The sequence below is a fragment of the Perognathus longimembris genome, chromosome 11 (assembly GCF_023159225.1).
Source record: "Perognathus longimembris pacificus isolate PPM17 chromosome 11, ASM2315922v1, whole genome shotgun sequence".
Taxonomy (NCBI): Eukaryota; Metazoa; Chordata; class Mammalia; order Rodentia; family Heteromyidae; genus Perognathus; species Perognathus longimembris.
This window is the reverse complement of record NC_063171.1, coordinates 46,141,888-46,155,051: the sequence shown is the minus strand read 5'-3', so window position 1 is coordinate 46,155,051 and position 13,164 is coordinate 46,141,888. Positions and strand designations below refer to the sequence as shown.

Here is a 13,164-nt window from a genome sequence, read left to right as displayed (position 1 = left end):
GAAAAGAGAGAGGAGGGGAGGCACACAGGACACAAGGAGGGGACTGTCATTACTTACAGCTCAACAGACATAGCCGTCTAGAACACGCTTCCAAATATGATCTTTAGATGAGGGACAGATCCAGAATGTTTGCTAATAACTGGCAATGAAATAGTACAAGGTCCAATGTGATGGTTCAAGAATCTTTACAGTGATGTATTTCCATTGAATTTTTACAAAATGATCAATCTGCAATGGATTACTCATCTCAGGTAATTTGAATACCACTGATTAACAATAGAGCTCTGTGTGTGTAATAGGTGGGAATTTGTGCTAATACTATGTTTTATTTCACCTAGTATATCCAAATTACTTTCATCTAGACAGTATAAAATATCAGTAAGCTACACTACAGTCTTTTTCAGAATCTAGCATTTATTTTATAATTATATCATATCTGAATCTGGATTAGCTTACTTCTGGAAATTCCTTCTTTCCTTTCTTTGTACATTACTGTTGATGCTTTTCTCAGTTTGATTATTGAATTCTCTTGGAAGTTTCTTAGGTGACCTCTTATGTATATAAGTTCTCATACCACACACACACACACACACATGCACACACACACACACACATTGATTACTTCCGCATCTTCATTTCTACCCAAATTACATATCTTTAGGCAATTTAGTCATTACCTATTGAGCATATATCTAAAATGATTAGCATATTTTCTGTCAACCATTATATTGAAAATGTGAAATAAAAAATAAGTAATATGTTGGAACCTAAAATATCATTATATCATTGATTTTAAATGCTAACTTGGAGGGCATACTTTTGTATGTGATGACAAATGAGACCAAGATTTGTACATTCCTACCCATACATAGTTGAATAGAACAAGATGATAAAATTTCTTTTAGAAAGAATTTTTAAGAAGGTGAATATGACCAAGAGTGTAATTGATATAAATTTATTCCTTCAAAATTATTTATTATCTACTGTACATAGAGACTGTTCTAAGCACCAGGAATTCAGGAATAACAGTGAGTATAAAAGACAAGCGTTTTCCTTGGGGATTTTTCAGTCCGGTGAAAATTTATACAGTCTAAATAAGATAAAGTAGGGCTGAAAAAAATCATCCATTGGCTTTCGGGACCTCAAGTGGAAAGAAATCCACTGGCAAGAGTAGATGAAAGCAGACAGGAGTGGGTTTGGGCGTGCCAAGGAGCCTGGTAGAAAAGAGACAGGATGGTAACTTGATAAAGTGAAGTCCACAGGGGTGATGATTGCAGATAATGTCTAGAGGAATTGAGATGTGGAAAAATCAATAGAGACATAAACAAATGACCAAAGGGGAAAATAATCCCATAAAACTAAAAGAACAAACATAAGTAAACCATATATCCTAAAGTGGTACAAATTCTACTCCGAGATAATCAGAAGGTGGTTGGTTCAGTTTGACCAATATTTTCCCAATGACTTATCATAGGTCCAACACTCCACAGATACAGATGCAGAAACAAGATACAGGAGGGTACTCTTGGGACTTCAGCATCCCTCAGGCCATACAATCATTGCTGAGTGTCATGGGTTTACTGAGATGCTGCCCTGAGTCTGAGCAGAGCATATCACCTTTCGTTATTTCTGCTAACCATGAAGGAGGATTATTTTTTGTCTCCATGTGACAGATGAAGCTTGTCCAGAGGACAAGCTGGTAAATGAAGCAGACAGGAATCCAAACAAAACAGCCCCCAAGTCCACAGCTCAATCTTGCTCACTCTTGTTTAACACCATCCTAAACTTGAACTGATATTATGTCTCCTCCGTGAAGTGCAGCCTTACCTCTAGTGTTCAGAATTAAGCCTCTTGTGGCTCTGGAAGGTAAGGTCAGAATGAATGTTTGTAGTCAGTCAACACATTCATGGAAACAAAGAAACACATGGCTCTCTGTGGATGGTTTAATCTGGGGGCTGTAATGATACACACTCATTTCTGCTTTCCAAAAACTGCACAATTGTGCAAATTGTGAAATTCTTTCAGATAGGAAATCTCTCAACACCTTCAGAACATTGTCTATGACTCTCCTCCAAATTCATGCAAAAAAAAAATAGGTGGGATACTGAGAAACAAATTTAAAAAAACATGGAAATAGGAAAAATAGGGTGAATGCTTTTTTAAAAAAATTTTTTTTAATTTTAAAAGTTCATTTCTTTTTTGTTTTCAAATTTTTATTATCAAACTGATGAGGGTGAATGTTTTTAAAGGTGTTTTATTTTCTAGATAACATGAAGTCTCAGAAGAAAATGAAAAGTACTGAGAACACAAAATATTTGAGTAAATCAAGAAACAAATTCTTAGATGAGAAAAATGTATAAATAGTAAGATGTAGTATTGCATTTCAAAGGCAAATCCAATAAAGCCTAACACTTCTAAACTGACAAAAAATCCATTATTTAGGGAGAAGGGAAATATATAAATATGGGAATGTATTCAAAAGTAAAGGAAATACATTAAAACACTAGAAGAAAATGTGAATGTTTCATTACTGCTGTGAATTTTCTAGTCATGTCATCTAAGCAAGAAACCATGAAGACTAAACTGGAACACATAAGATTTCAAACTGTTAAGATGACAACATTTACTATAAGCAGCATTAAGAGAAAAAATTAATAAAACATACAATGTGGCCTGTTTGACAAGAAGCTGGGAAGCATGCTGCCCATGCTTCTGTGAAATAAAATGTGGTTTCAATAATTGATGCAGCAGACGTTTATGGATTCCATTCTGAGTCAAGGATTCTTTCAAGTGTTAAGAACACAGAAGAGCCAGAAGACAAGGTCCCGCTTCTCACTGAGCTTGTGATCTAGTGATGGGTGGGGGAAGTAGGAAAAAAATCTTAATGTCACATATCTTTGAGGATTAGGATGAAAGTGAGGCAGAGTGTCACCTGAGAAGGGTTGAGCAGGCCAATGAGGAGAAGTTCAAGGAAAGCCATTTTGAGAAGGTCATAGCCAACTTGAACAAGAACAGCCAGGGCAAAACCATGAGGTTAGAAAGGAACTTCCCTATTTGAGGGTTGAGAGAAAGCCAGAACCTTACAGCCCAGCATGCAGGGCAGAAGGAAGTGTGGCAGAAGAAGCTGAGGAGCTGGGATAGCCCTCAATGTTTATACCAAGCATCCTCTTTTCTCCGAAGGAGACAGTTGACATCACAGTTAGTGATTCAATGAACAATAATCCATTTTTAATGAATAATAATGCAATAAATTAATCATGTGATGATTTGAGTTTAAAACAAATGAATGGGTCTGCTCCACTCCAGGGTAGCGGAGATTAATCCCATTCTTATTCGTTGAGTTCTTTCTTTGTTACTGACCATTGCTGGCAAGGGAAGGTGGTCCAATTCATATTCAGGCTTTAAAAGGAAAGGTGCCCAGAGCATTGCTCTGAACTTACAAAGGCTGTTCTGTCTGTCCCTAGCTCCCCCTGGTCAGGGCAGCTCCCCCTTGCATGGTACCACACACATTTGCTTTACTTTAAGGCTTTTGTGAAAAACAAATGCCATTTGACTCAACCATGTTTTTATTTATATAAGCTGATGAGATCATAGCAAAGCTATTTTATTGTTATAGAAACTTGGAATCTATAAAGACAAATAATTTTATAAAGCAATAACAAAAACCATATTTGAGCTTTAACATTTTTGTTACATGAAACAATGGTTCTGGGAATCTTTTTTTTTCCTTATTATTTATAAAACTTCCACTCAAAGGAGCCCTGTGCCTTCCAGCCCACCAGATTCATTCAGCAAACACTGGCTGACTGTCCCCATGTGCCAGCTAACCTTGGCCCAGGCAGTGGCACAGAGGTCCCGCGTCCTTGGGGTCCTCAGCAGTTAGGAAAAGTAAGGAGAACTGTAATATTCTTAGTAAGTATTCCTCTCTCACTCAAGGGCTCTTGCCTTTTCCTTTCCATGTTCTCTATAAAGGGAGAGGGATTTTTCAGCTCAACTTCACTGCTGTGACTATGTCTCTGCTCATTCCAGTCATGTGAGCCAGAAGTACAGAATTGCTGTGAAAGATGGGAACATCCTAACAATTCTGAACTTAGGAGAACTGAGGCAGGATCCAGTGCCTCCATCAGAAATCATAGTAAAATCATCAAATATGTTCAATAATATATTGTTGATGAAGTCAGTAAGTCAAAGGGAAGGGAGCTTATGCTCTGGATCCTTGATCGTGTTCATGGAGGAGGAAGAGGAGCAGAATGGGAAGGGGGAAGAAGAAGGAAGGAGGAGGAGAATGCAGAGAGAACCCCAAACAGTATCACACACTCACACACAGACAACACATGTCACACACACATCAACTCATGTATCTATATATGTATATACACATATACACACACACAAACACAAACCCTGTGTGACAAAGGAAAGACAAAAATGTCTAGCTGTGAGAAAAGAATTTGTCAACATGAAACTGTGAATTCTAAGCAGTCCTTTTCATGTGGTATTGAGGTTTGAGCTCAGGGTCTCATGCAGGCTTGTAGGGCTTCCTTGATCAGCCACGACTGATGCAGAACCATTTGAGCCATGCCTCCAGCTTTGATTTTTGCTAGTTATTCTGAAGATAGGCTAGTGAACTTTTCCACCTAGTCAGCCTTGAACCCTGGATCCTTGCAGAATTGAGTAGCTCAGATTACATGTGTGAGCCTGAAACTGTCTCTGGGCATCCATCACAATCTGGGAGCCTGCAAGAGTGGGTGGGGAGTGGGACAACTTCCCTGGCTTCAGGCAGGTCCTTGCTTTGCTGACACAACTCTACTACATCTAGAGTCAGAGGTAGTAATACATGTCTGGGGAAGAAGAAAATGGATTTCACACTTGTCTGTTGGAGTACTGAATACAATGTAGTATTACTGCTTGAATTTTGTCATCCAGGTGATCAACAAGGAAGACTCCCTCATCCTATGTGGGTGCTAGAGATGAGGACTGGCCTCTGGTCTTTGCTTCACTGATGCTTTTCCTACATATGGTACTGGGATGACCAAGGGCCATCCAACACAAAGAAGGAAAGGACTGAATAAGAGTATGATTATCTCCACAAGGGCTTCTGTCATGGTCAGATGATATTGAGTCTTTTTGTTTGTTTGTTTGTTTGTTTGTTTTGGAGAAAAATCAAAACTGTGTAATGTCTGTCTTCCCAATGACTCATTCCTGGAACTCAACCATTGCCTAACTATGAAAACCCATATGATGCCAAACCTAATACTCATTTGTCCTAATATTTAAGAGCAGTAACTGGGCCCATATGCCTTGATTGCAGAGGAACAGAGATTTTGTTAACCCAGGAAGAAGCCCAAGTGATGGTCGCTGATGGGCCAGTGATGAGATGGATCCCACAATGGGCTCCAACACATTCAATAGTGTTACTGTTCTTAGCTACACAGTACTCTCATTCTCCTTTACTGCACTCTGTAGCTAGACATAGCATAATTCAGAAGCATTTAGTAAGTCCCTACTAAGTGTCCTTTAGTATTGAAGATATCAAGAGAGGATGGATATCCAAGAAGAATGAGATGCCCATAGTCCCAAGGAAAACCTAAGCTTTCTAAAAAGGCAACCATAAAACAATTAGCTAACATCATAAAGTAACAAATCAGATCTTAATTGCACATTTGGAAAGAGAAGTGGAAAATTTAAAAGTTTCAGAGCCATGGTGATGAGAGATTCCATAGAGGAATAGGGTTGAACTGAACCCAAATATCTCATTCTTACGCTTGAAACCATGACATGGAACCCCAGTTCCCAATGTGAGGGGGGAGGGGTAATGCCTCATAGCACAGTGAGTGGTTAGAAGCAGCAGTGATTATTTCTGACAGATCTAGTTCCAGTGTTTGAGTCTGCACAAAAATTCATCCACAAAATAAGACTAAAGGTCTAATGTGTTCTAAACCTTATATTAGAGCCCAGCATGTGGCAGCTACTCAATTAGTGACCATCATCATTGCCCAACGTTATTGCCAAATTATGAAGCTTTTCCTCTGATATTTTACTCTAGCTTCAATTATGAGATAGCACTGGTGCTCACACCTATAATCCTAGCTACTCAGGAGAGTAAAATCTGAAGGACTGCAGTTTGGGGCCAGCTGGGCAGAAAAGTTTGCCAGACTCCATCTCCAAAATAACCAGCAAAAGCAGGACTGGAGGCATGGCTAAAGTGGTAAATATGGGGCCCTGGATTCAAGCCCCAGTACAGAACACCCTTTAAAAAAAATCAGTTCAGATATGTACTGAAATCATCAGAATCAATCTGTCCTAGCAATCCTATTTCATAGCAGTAGAAAGTTTTTCTGCACATTAGAATCACCTGGCAATCATTAAACTGTGCTGATACTGAGGTAACAGCCCCAAAGAGCTTCCCAGAAATCCCCAGAAAAAGTTCCACAGCACTTCCCAGTAGCATCACCCTGGGAACCCAGCCTTCCTATTCGTCATCCAAACCCCAGAACCATCCAAGACATTTTGTTTGCATTGGTCAAGACTGAAGTCTTGAAATGGAAATTTTCAACATTCCCCAAGTGATGGTAGTAAGAAACAAAGTTTGAAGACCACTTACTTTATGACAAAATTTGACTTTTTATCCCATAGAACATTACTAAGAGTAGCAGATCAGGAATCCAAGGGGACACACTTCTTAACATGGGCTTGTATTCTCTGAGCTAGTCAAGGCTCTCGACAGAAACAGAATTGCTGCCTATCTGTTTGTTCATCCATCCATCTATCTATCTATCTATCTATCTATCTATCTATCTATCTATCTATCTATCTCTCTATCTCGAAAGGTAGTTGGTGATTTGTTATAAGGAATTCACACATAGTTATATGTAGGACAGCCAATGGTATAGTTTCAGGCTATGAAGCCAGAGAGAAATAAAATAATGTCCTAATTAGAAGTCAATCAAGTAGTAGATGTTCTGGTTTACTTGAAGAAAGATCAACCTTTTGGTTCTATTCAGGGTTTCAACTGACGAGGCCATTTTATTCAGTTTGTAGATTCAAGATGTTAATTTCATGTAGAAACAAACTCAAGGGCACACTCAGAATAATGTTTGATGAGTTTTCTGGGTACTCATAGCCAACCAAGTGCACACCCACATTCATATCCCACATTACCCACCACATTCATATCATATGCCAGGCAAAGACCTTGTGCTAGTTATAGCCTTATTGAATGAAAGTCATCAAAAGAAGTGCATACCGTCTATAAGGTCTCAGGTCTTCCTCATGCTTTAAAGGCCAGGATAGACAGAGAAAAGAGAAAGAACCAATGGCCTGGAGATGACTATAAGCCAATTGAGGGACTGAGAATCAATTATTTTATTCTGATTCTTTAAAGGGAACACATCCACACCCACCCACCCATCATAAGAACCTACCAAACCATAGTTCAAAAAACACTGATAATACTTACAAGACAATATGCTGTAAACCAAGTGTACATCTCAGGGGAGGGTGGGGAGGGAACTGGGGGAGGAAGGTGGGAGAAAAAAGAAGGAGGAGGTAACAAGTTTGATAAGAAATGTACTCACTGCCTTACATATATAACTGTAACCCCTCTGTACATTACTTTGATAATAAAAAAAAGTTTTAAAAAAAACACTGATAGCTCCCCCAAGCATGGAGAGCCTCAACAATGTTCATTTCCAAGTCTAACATCAAATTAATGACTGCTTTAGTCTAACTAAAGGACTCTAGAATTTAAGTCCAGTACCAAAACCACCATTTGAAAGGTCCTGCATGCAGCGCTAAAATTCTTTATGTTTTTTAACCCTATATAATGAGGATGGGATGAAACTTTGGTTTGATTCTTTACATCCTGCAGAACCAGCCCTCCAGGGAGCAGTGGTTCACTCTCGTCCTGAATGTAGATATTTAGAGAAGGCGGTTGTTATGTGAGCTAATTGCTTCATGATCATTTTAATCAACATCAGTTGCTCCAGGCCAAGGCTGTCTTTGCCTTGTCCATGCTGCTGATACTTTGTGCTTGGTTAGCTTGTCCTCCCTCCAAAATGATAATATTATTGATTTCATCCTGTCTCAGAAGTCTACAATATCACCTCCCCAGGATGGTGACTGTACTCATGGTCTGCAGGTCCCCAGACTCATTGGTGGAAAAGGCTAAAAGATGAGGTTACCCATTGCAGAATATCCACAGCCTTTGAAAAATGATTCCAACACAAGTTCCTGATTAAATGCTTCCCCTTTCCATTCTTCTTCCTATGTCAACATTTTTTAAACCCATATGAATCATAGCCTGCCTTTCCCCTAGCTCTGAATGATACTGGTGTTCAAACACACCAATGGTGCATTGTTTGTCTTGGTTCTTCCTTCTTTGAGCAGCAGGCGATTTGAACAGAGAGACATGAGCTTAACTCATGGCTTACCATTTACCAAAGCTCTGATCCTGAACAAGTTATCTAGCCCCTCCCTCCTTGAGACTTCATCTCACCTTTGAGAGCAGAAACACTGCCTTCTCTCCTACTTTCTGGAGACATTTAAAGACACTCATACCCACCGAGTCTGGTGTATTAAGAAGAAAACTTACTTAAATCACAAGCCAAGAAGCAGAGGGGGAAGAGGAGGAGACAATCCCTCCCCTCCATCTTCTTCAAGACCAGACCCCAAGTCCCTAACTTTCTCCTGGTAAGCCCTGCTTCTTCAATGTCTAATCCTTTTCTTTTCCCCTTGCTTCTTTTCTGAGAGATTATGGCCTCCACAAGGCAAAGAGCCATCATTCCTCATTTCCCTCTTCCCTGACACCTTATTTGGCACAAGGAAATCATGACAGGTGACTGGGGAGGCGAAGACAGCAAGGCAGATAAACTTTTGAAGGTGACAAAACTGCCTTTCAGAGCAGTTAAGAGGCCTGTCCAAACCAAAGCTGGTGACTAAAGTGAATCTGCTACCTCTCAGCAGTTTGACACTTCGTCTAATCTTTCTTTGACCCAGTGTTGGCACTTCACATTCACTACAAGACAATCTGATCACAACAGCTATGGAGACCTAGTGTGGTGGTAACTTCATAGCTTTTCTTCAACTTCAAATGGCTCCAGTGTCTGTGTGACAGTTAGCATCGATTTCCATGACAGCCTGTGTGGGGCCCACCTCTTTTCCCCTGCAGCCCCAGCTTCCTTTCCAACATCAGAGGCCTCCCACTGACCAAGCCAACTGTACTGTGGAACAGGAAGCATGGAAACCAGCCCAGGCTACCTTCCAGCTAAAAGCTCCACAGACCTGGGAACCAGGGCTCCTGCTCTTCCATGCTAACTACCTACCTACAATTTAGCCTCTTTACCAACAGCCCTGTGGCTCCAAAGTATTCCCACATGCCACAGCTTTAGAGATTCTTTCTGGTAAATTTTTGTGCTATACCTCAGCCCAGTGGTTAAGTCTTATTCTTCAGGGCAAAGTCCTAATGTTGCCAGCCTGTCAGTCTGAATTTGCAGTTGCCTTGTTACCAGTTTACCTTGCTGGGTTCCTTGGAACTGTGCCACCCTGCTTCCTCTGCTAGGGTATGAGGGCAAAAACCACTCCAACAACTAGACTGCCCCCCAGATGCTTTATTTCTGTTGTCAATCAAGGCTGCCTCTTAGTGCTACCTACCAGTCCCTTCCTGGCCCATGGCATTTGCCTGCCAGCACACTGCTCCACGTCTTTTCCAAATGTGACTTTATTTATGAGTAAATTTCCTCTACCACATCATCAGCTCCAAAATACACGCTTCTTCCTTCTACTTTGACAGCAAGGACATTTTTTCAATCTCTTCTTTTAAAAATTATTTAATACACTCATTCCACCTTGTTTCTCCTCTCCTGATAGAGGCCCGGGGGACTCACAATGGGAAGTGGGGACCGTGTTCCAATATAAGCTGACAGGTGTTGATTACCACAACAGCTTCAACTGTAAAGATGAAGTAGAATTTAGAAGCTTTATTGTCTGGCTTGAAGACTAAAAAATAAGACACTACAAGATTGAAGATAGAGGTAATTTAAGAAACATCCACTGCAGTGACTGGCACAAGTTTTTTGGAAAGTACCTCAGATATTAACTGTCCTTTCAAGATTCAGGATTGAGCCAGGCACTGGTGGCTCGAAACTGCAATCCTAGCTACTCAGGAGGCTGAGATCTGAGGATCATGGTTCAAAGCCAGCCCAGGCAGGAAAGTCCGTGAGACTCTTATCTCCAACTAATCACCAGAAAACCGGAAGTGGTGCTATGGCTCAAGTGGTAGTGCACTAGCCTTGTGCTGAAGAGCTCTGGGACAGTGCTCAGGCCCAGAATTCATGCCCCATAGCTGGGGGAAAAAAGATTCAGGATGAACAAAAAGCATTTGACTGTCTTTTGGGTTAGCTGTTTGACTTGAATATGAAGATAATGCTGAAAAGTACAAGGACTTAGTAGCTGATGATGCAAAATATACTGACAATGCAACTGAAAATGCTGAGCCATTGGTCAATTTGGAATTAAATAAACCTGATTTTAAAGCTGGCGTAATTTGGCTAACCCTCTTCAGATTCAGCGTCATGATGATTACCTGGTAATGCTTAAGGCAGTTCACATTTTGGTTCAGTAGAGCCTAACACAGGATGCACTTGCTAAAGCAAATCAAACAAAAGAAGAATTTTCTTTTGCTTTACACAAACATATTCTTGATTTTGACACAGGAGATGCAGTTCTTAATGAAGCTGCTCAGATTCTGCGACTGCTGCATATAGAAGAGCTCAGAGAGCTACAGACAAAAATTAATGAAGCTATAGTAGCTGTTCAGGCAATGATTGCTGATTCAAAGACAGTCCATAGACCAGGGAAAGTTGGAAGATGAACACTTCAAGATTTTAGCTTCTTAACCTTCTTAGCATGTATACTTCCAGCATGTGTTTGGAAATCGAATGCCACATTTTCTAGGGAGGAATCCTGGGAAATTGCTATAGAGAGATTCACACCATTGCTTTGTTTCTTTTAATAAAGTTTGAGAAAGTGGAAAAATATTTAATAAATCCAGACTGTATAATAGACTGTTTATGTAATAAGTAAAGATTTATTTAATAACAATCAAATACAGAATTAAGAAGACAAATTGTTCCCTCAACTCTTTCAGAATCACACATGGCTTCATACAAATAATAGAAGTCACCAAAACCATGTTGAGAGAAGGGTTGAATAATATTTTCTAACTTTGTCTCTAGGCTTCTGGAAGTAGCCTCCATTAGTCATGATGAACATGTGTCAAAGGACAAGGAAAGAATGCTAGTCAACTTTTCATCATTGTAACAAAATATCTGAGAGAGATGACTTCTAGGCATAAAGTTTGGAGAATTTAGTCCATGATCAGTTGACCTCCTTGCTTTGTGGGAGGCAGCATCTCATGGTAGAGGTGCAAAGAGCAACAAAGCCACTTAAATCACAAGCCAGGGAGCAAAAGGGGAAAGAGGAGAGATCAAGATCCTACCATCTCCTTCAAAAGCAGACATCCAATGACCTAACTTCCTCCCTCCATGCCTCAAGTTCTCAGAATAACATATCCCAGATAGGGACCTCACTCAAGTGATAAAGTGGCCCTGACATTGAACCCCATACTGCTGATAGCACTTCCCTATAGAACAAAGGCTTAAACAAAGGAGCCTTATGGTCTATTCCATATTCAAAACACAGAAAATAGAAAGTGAGGTTTTCCAGCCTTCTTAATGACGTTATTTGGTTCTCCAGGCCATAAAATTTAGCCAGAAAACAAATGTGTCTTCAGCATTCCAGAAGCTAGCCTTTCTAGTGTGAGAGGTATGGTGCTAGAAGACACTGGGGCTCTAGAATAGAGCTGTTCCCTGAGCTAAATAGTATTCTTGAGCAAGCACCTAAAGCCAAGCTTCAAATGTGTTAACATAGTTCTGAGCAATATCCTTTATGGTGAAATTATTTATGAAATAAGAATAGTTTGTTTAGAAAGGGGGGTACATGAGACCCTCAGTCTTTGCAACAATTGGGAAAACACAACCCATAGAATAAGTTAGGGCCTTAGTAATAGAGTTCTGACAAACTAGCTCTTATCATTCTAACCTCAGTCAAGGCATCGCCCATCATTGAACAAGATTATGTGTGAACCCATAATGCAGCTGATAAAGAACAGCTTCTAAATTTAAGGCAGACCATGGAGATGCTCCCAGAGTAGTCTGCATGTCTCCATAAGTGCTTCTCCAGCTTCTGGTTTCATTTCGTAGTGTCAAGATAACAACATTATTAATAATCATGTATACCACTTCCTGATTTCTAGCTCTAGGCACTACATTTTTTTATAGGCACTACATTAAGAATTTAGAGTATGTGCTGTTTCATTTGTCCTCACAATTACAATGTAAGTTGTTATACAATTACAATGTCAGTTATTTTATTTCCAATTCGCTTCACACATTGGGAAATTTGTAAAATGAGAAAGGGCTTTGGATGGAAACATTAGAGTTCTGTGCCTCCAGTAAATATATGCCTCAAAAGAAAGAAAGCACCTTTAAGAGAAGAATAACATGCCCACTGATGTAAAATTACAGAGATGAGGGAGTCAGGAAAAGTTCTTATCAAGGAAGGAAAGAACTAAAACATCATCAAGACCCTGTGGAAGAATTAAGCAAAATTTCTGGGAAATGTGGGTGGATGGAAATTATTGATCTAACCCAGGATGATAAGAGGATAGGATCTCCAGCCCTGTGTGTCCTTCCTTCCCAGAGTTTGCCTCCTCTAATGGTGAGGACAGCTAAAGAACATTGGGTCAGAGTCGAATGAAGGAAAAATGGGGCAATGTATGGAAGTGGGGCAAAACTGGGGCTCCCCTCCTTGACCATAATATGCTAGTAGATTAGTCCATCTGTGTTCTTTTATGTGCAACCTGGGATTAGCATTTGGAGAAGGTGCTTTGATTCTATGTGAGTGCAATCAAGTTTTTCTTATTGATTTTTAAGTGCACATTTATTGATTTTTAAGGGCATTCTTTCTACATGGTAACATTTCTAAGTGGAACTTACAACAATAATTGACAACATACTTTCCTTCTTAGTCCTATCATAATGATGGCATGTAAGAGTCAATAATCTGCTGTTTGATCATCAAATCCTCTAAAAACCAAGGGTTTGA

At 39.9% G+C, this 13,164-nt stretch overlaps 1 pseudogene; it reads left to right on the top strand.

Annotated features, from left to right (window-relative positions):
- The first annotated feature begins 233 nt into the window (after positions 1 to 233).
- On the top strand, positions 234 to 10,870 carry LOC125360213 (annotated as a pseudogene).
- Positions 10,871 to 13,164: the final 2,294 nt, after the last annotated feature.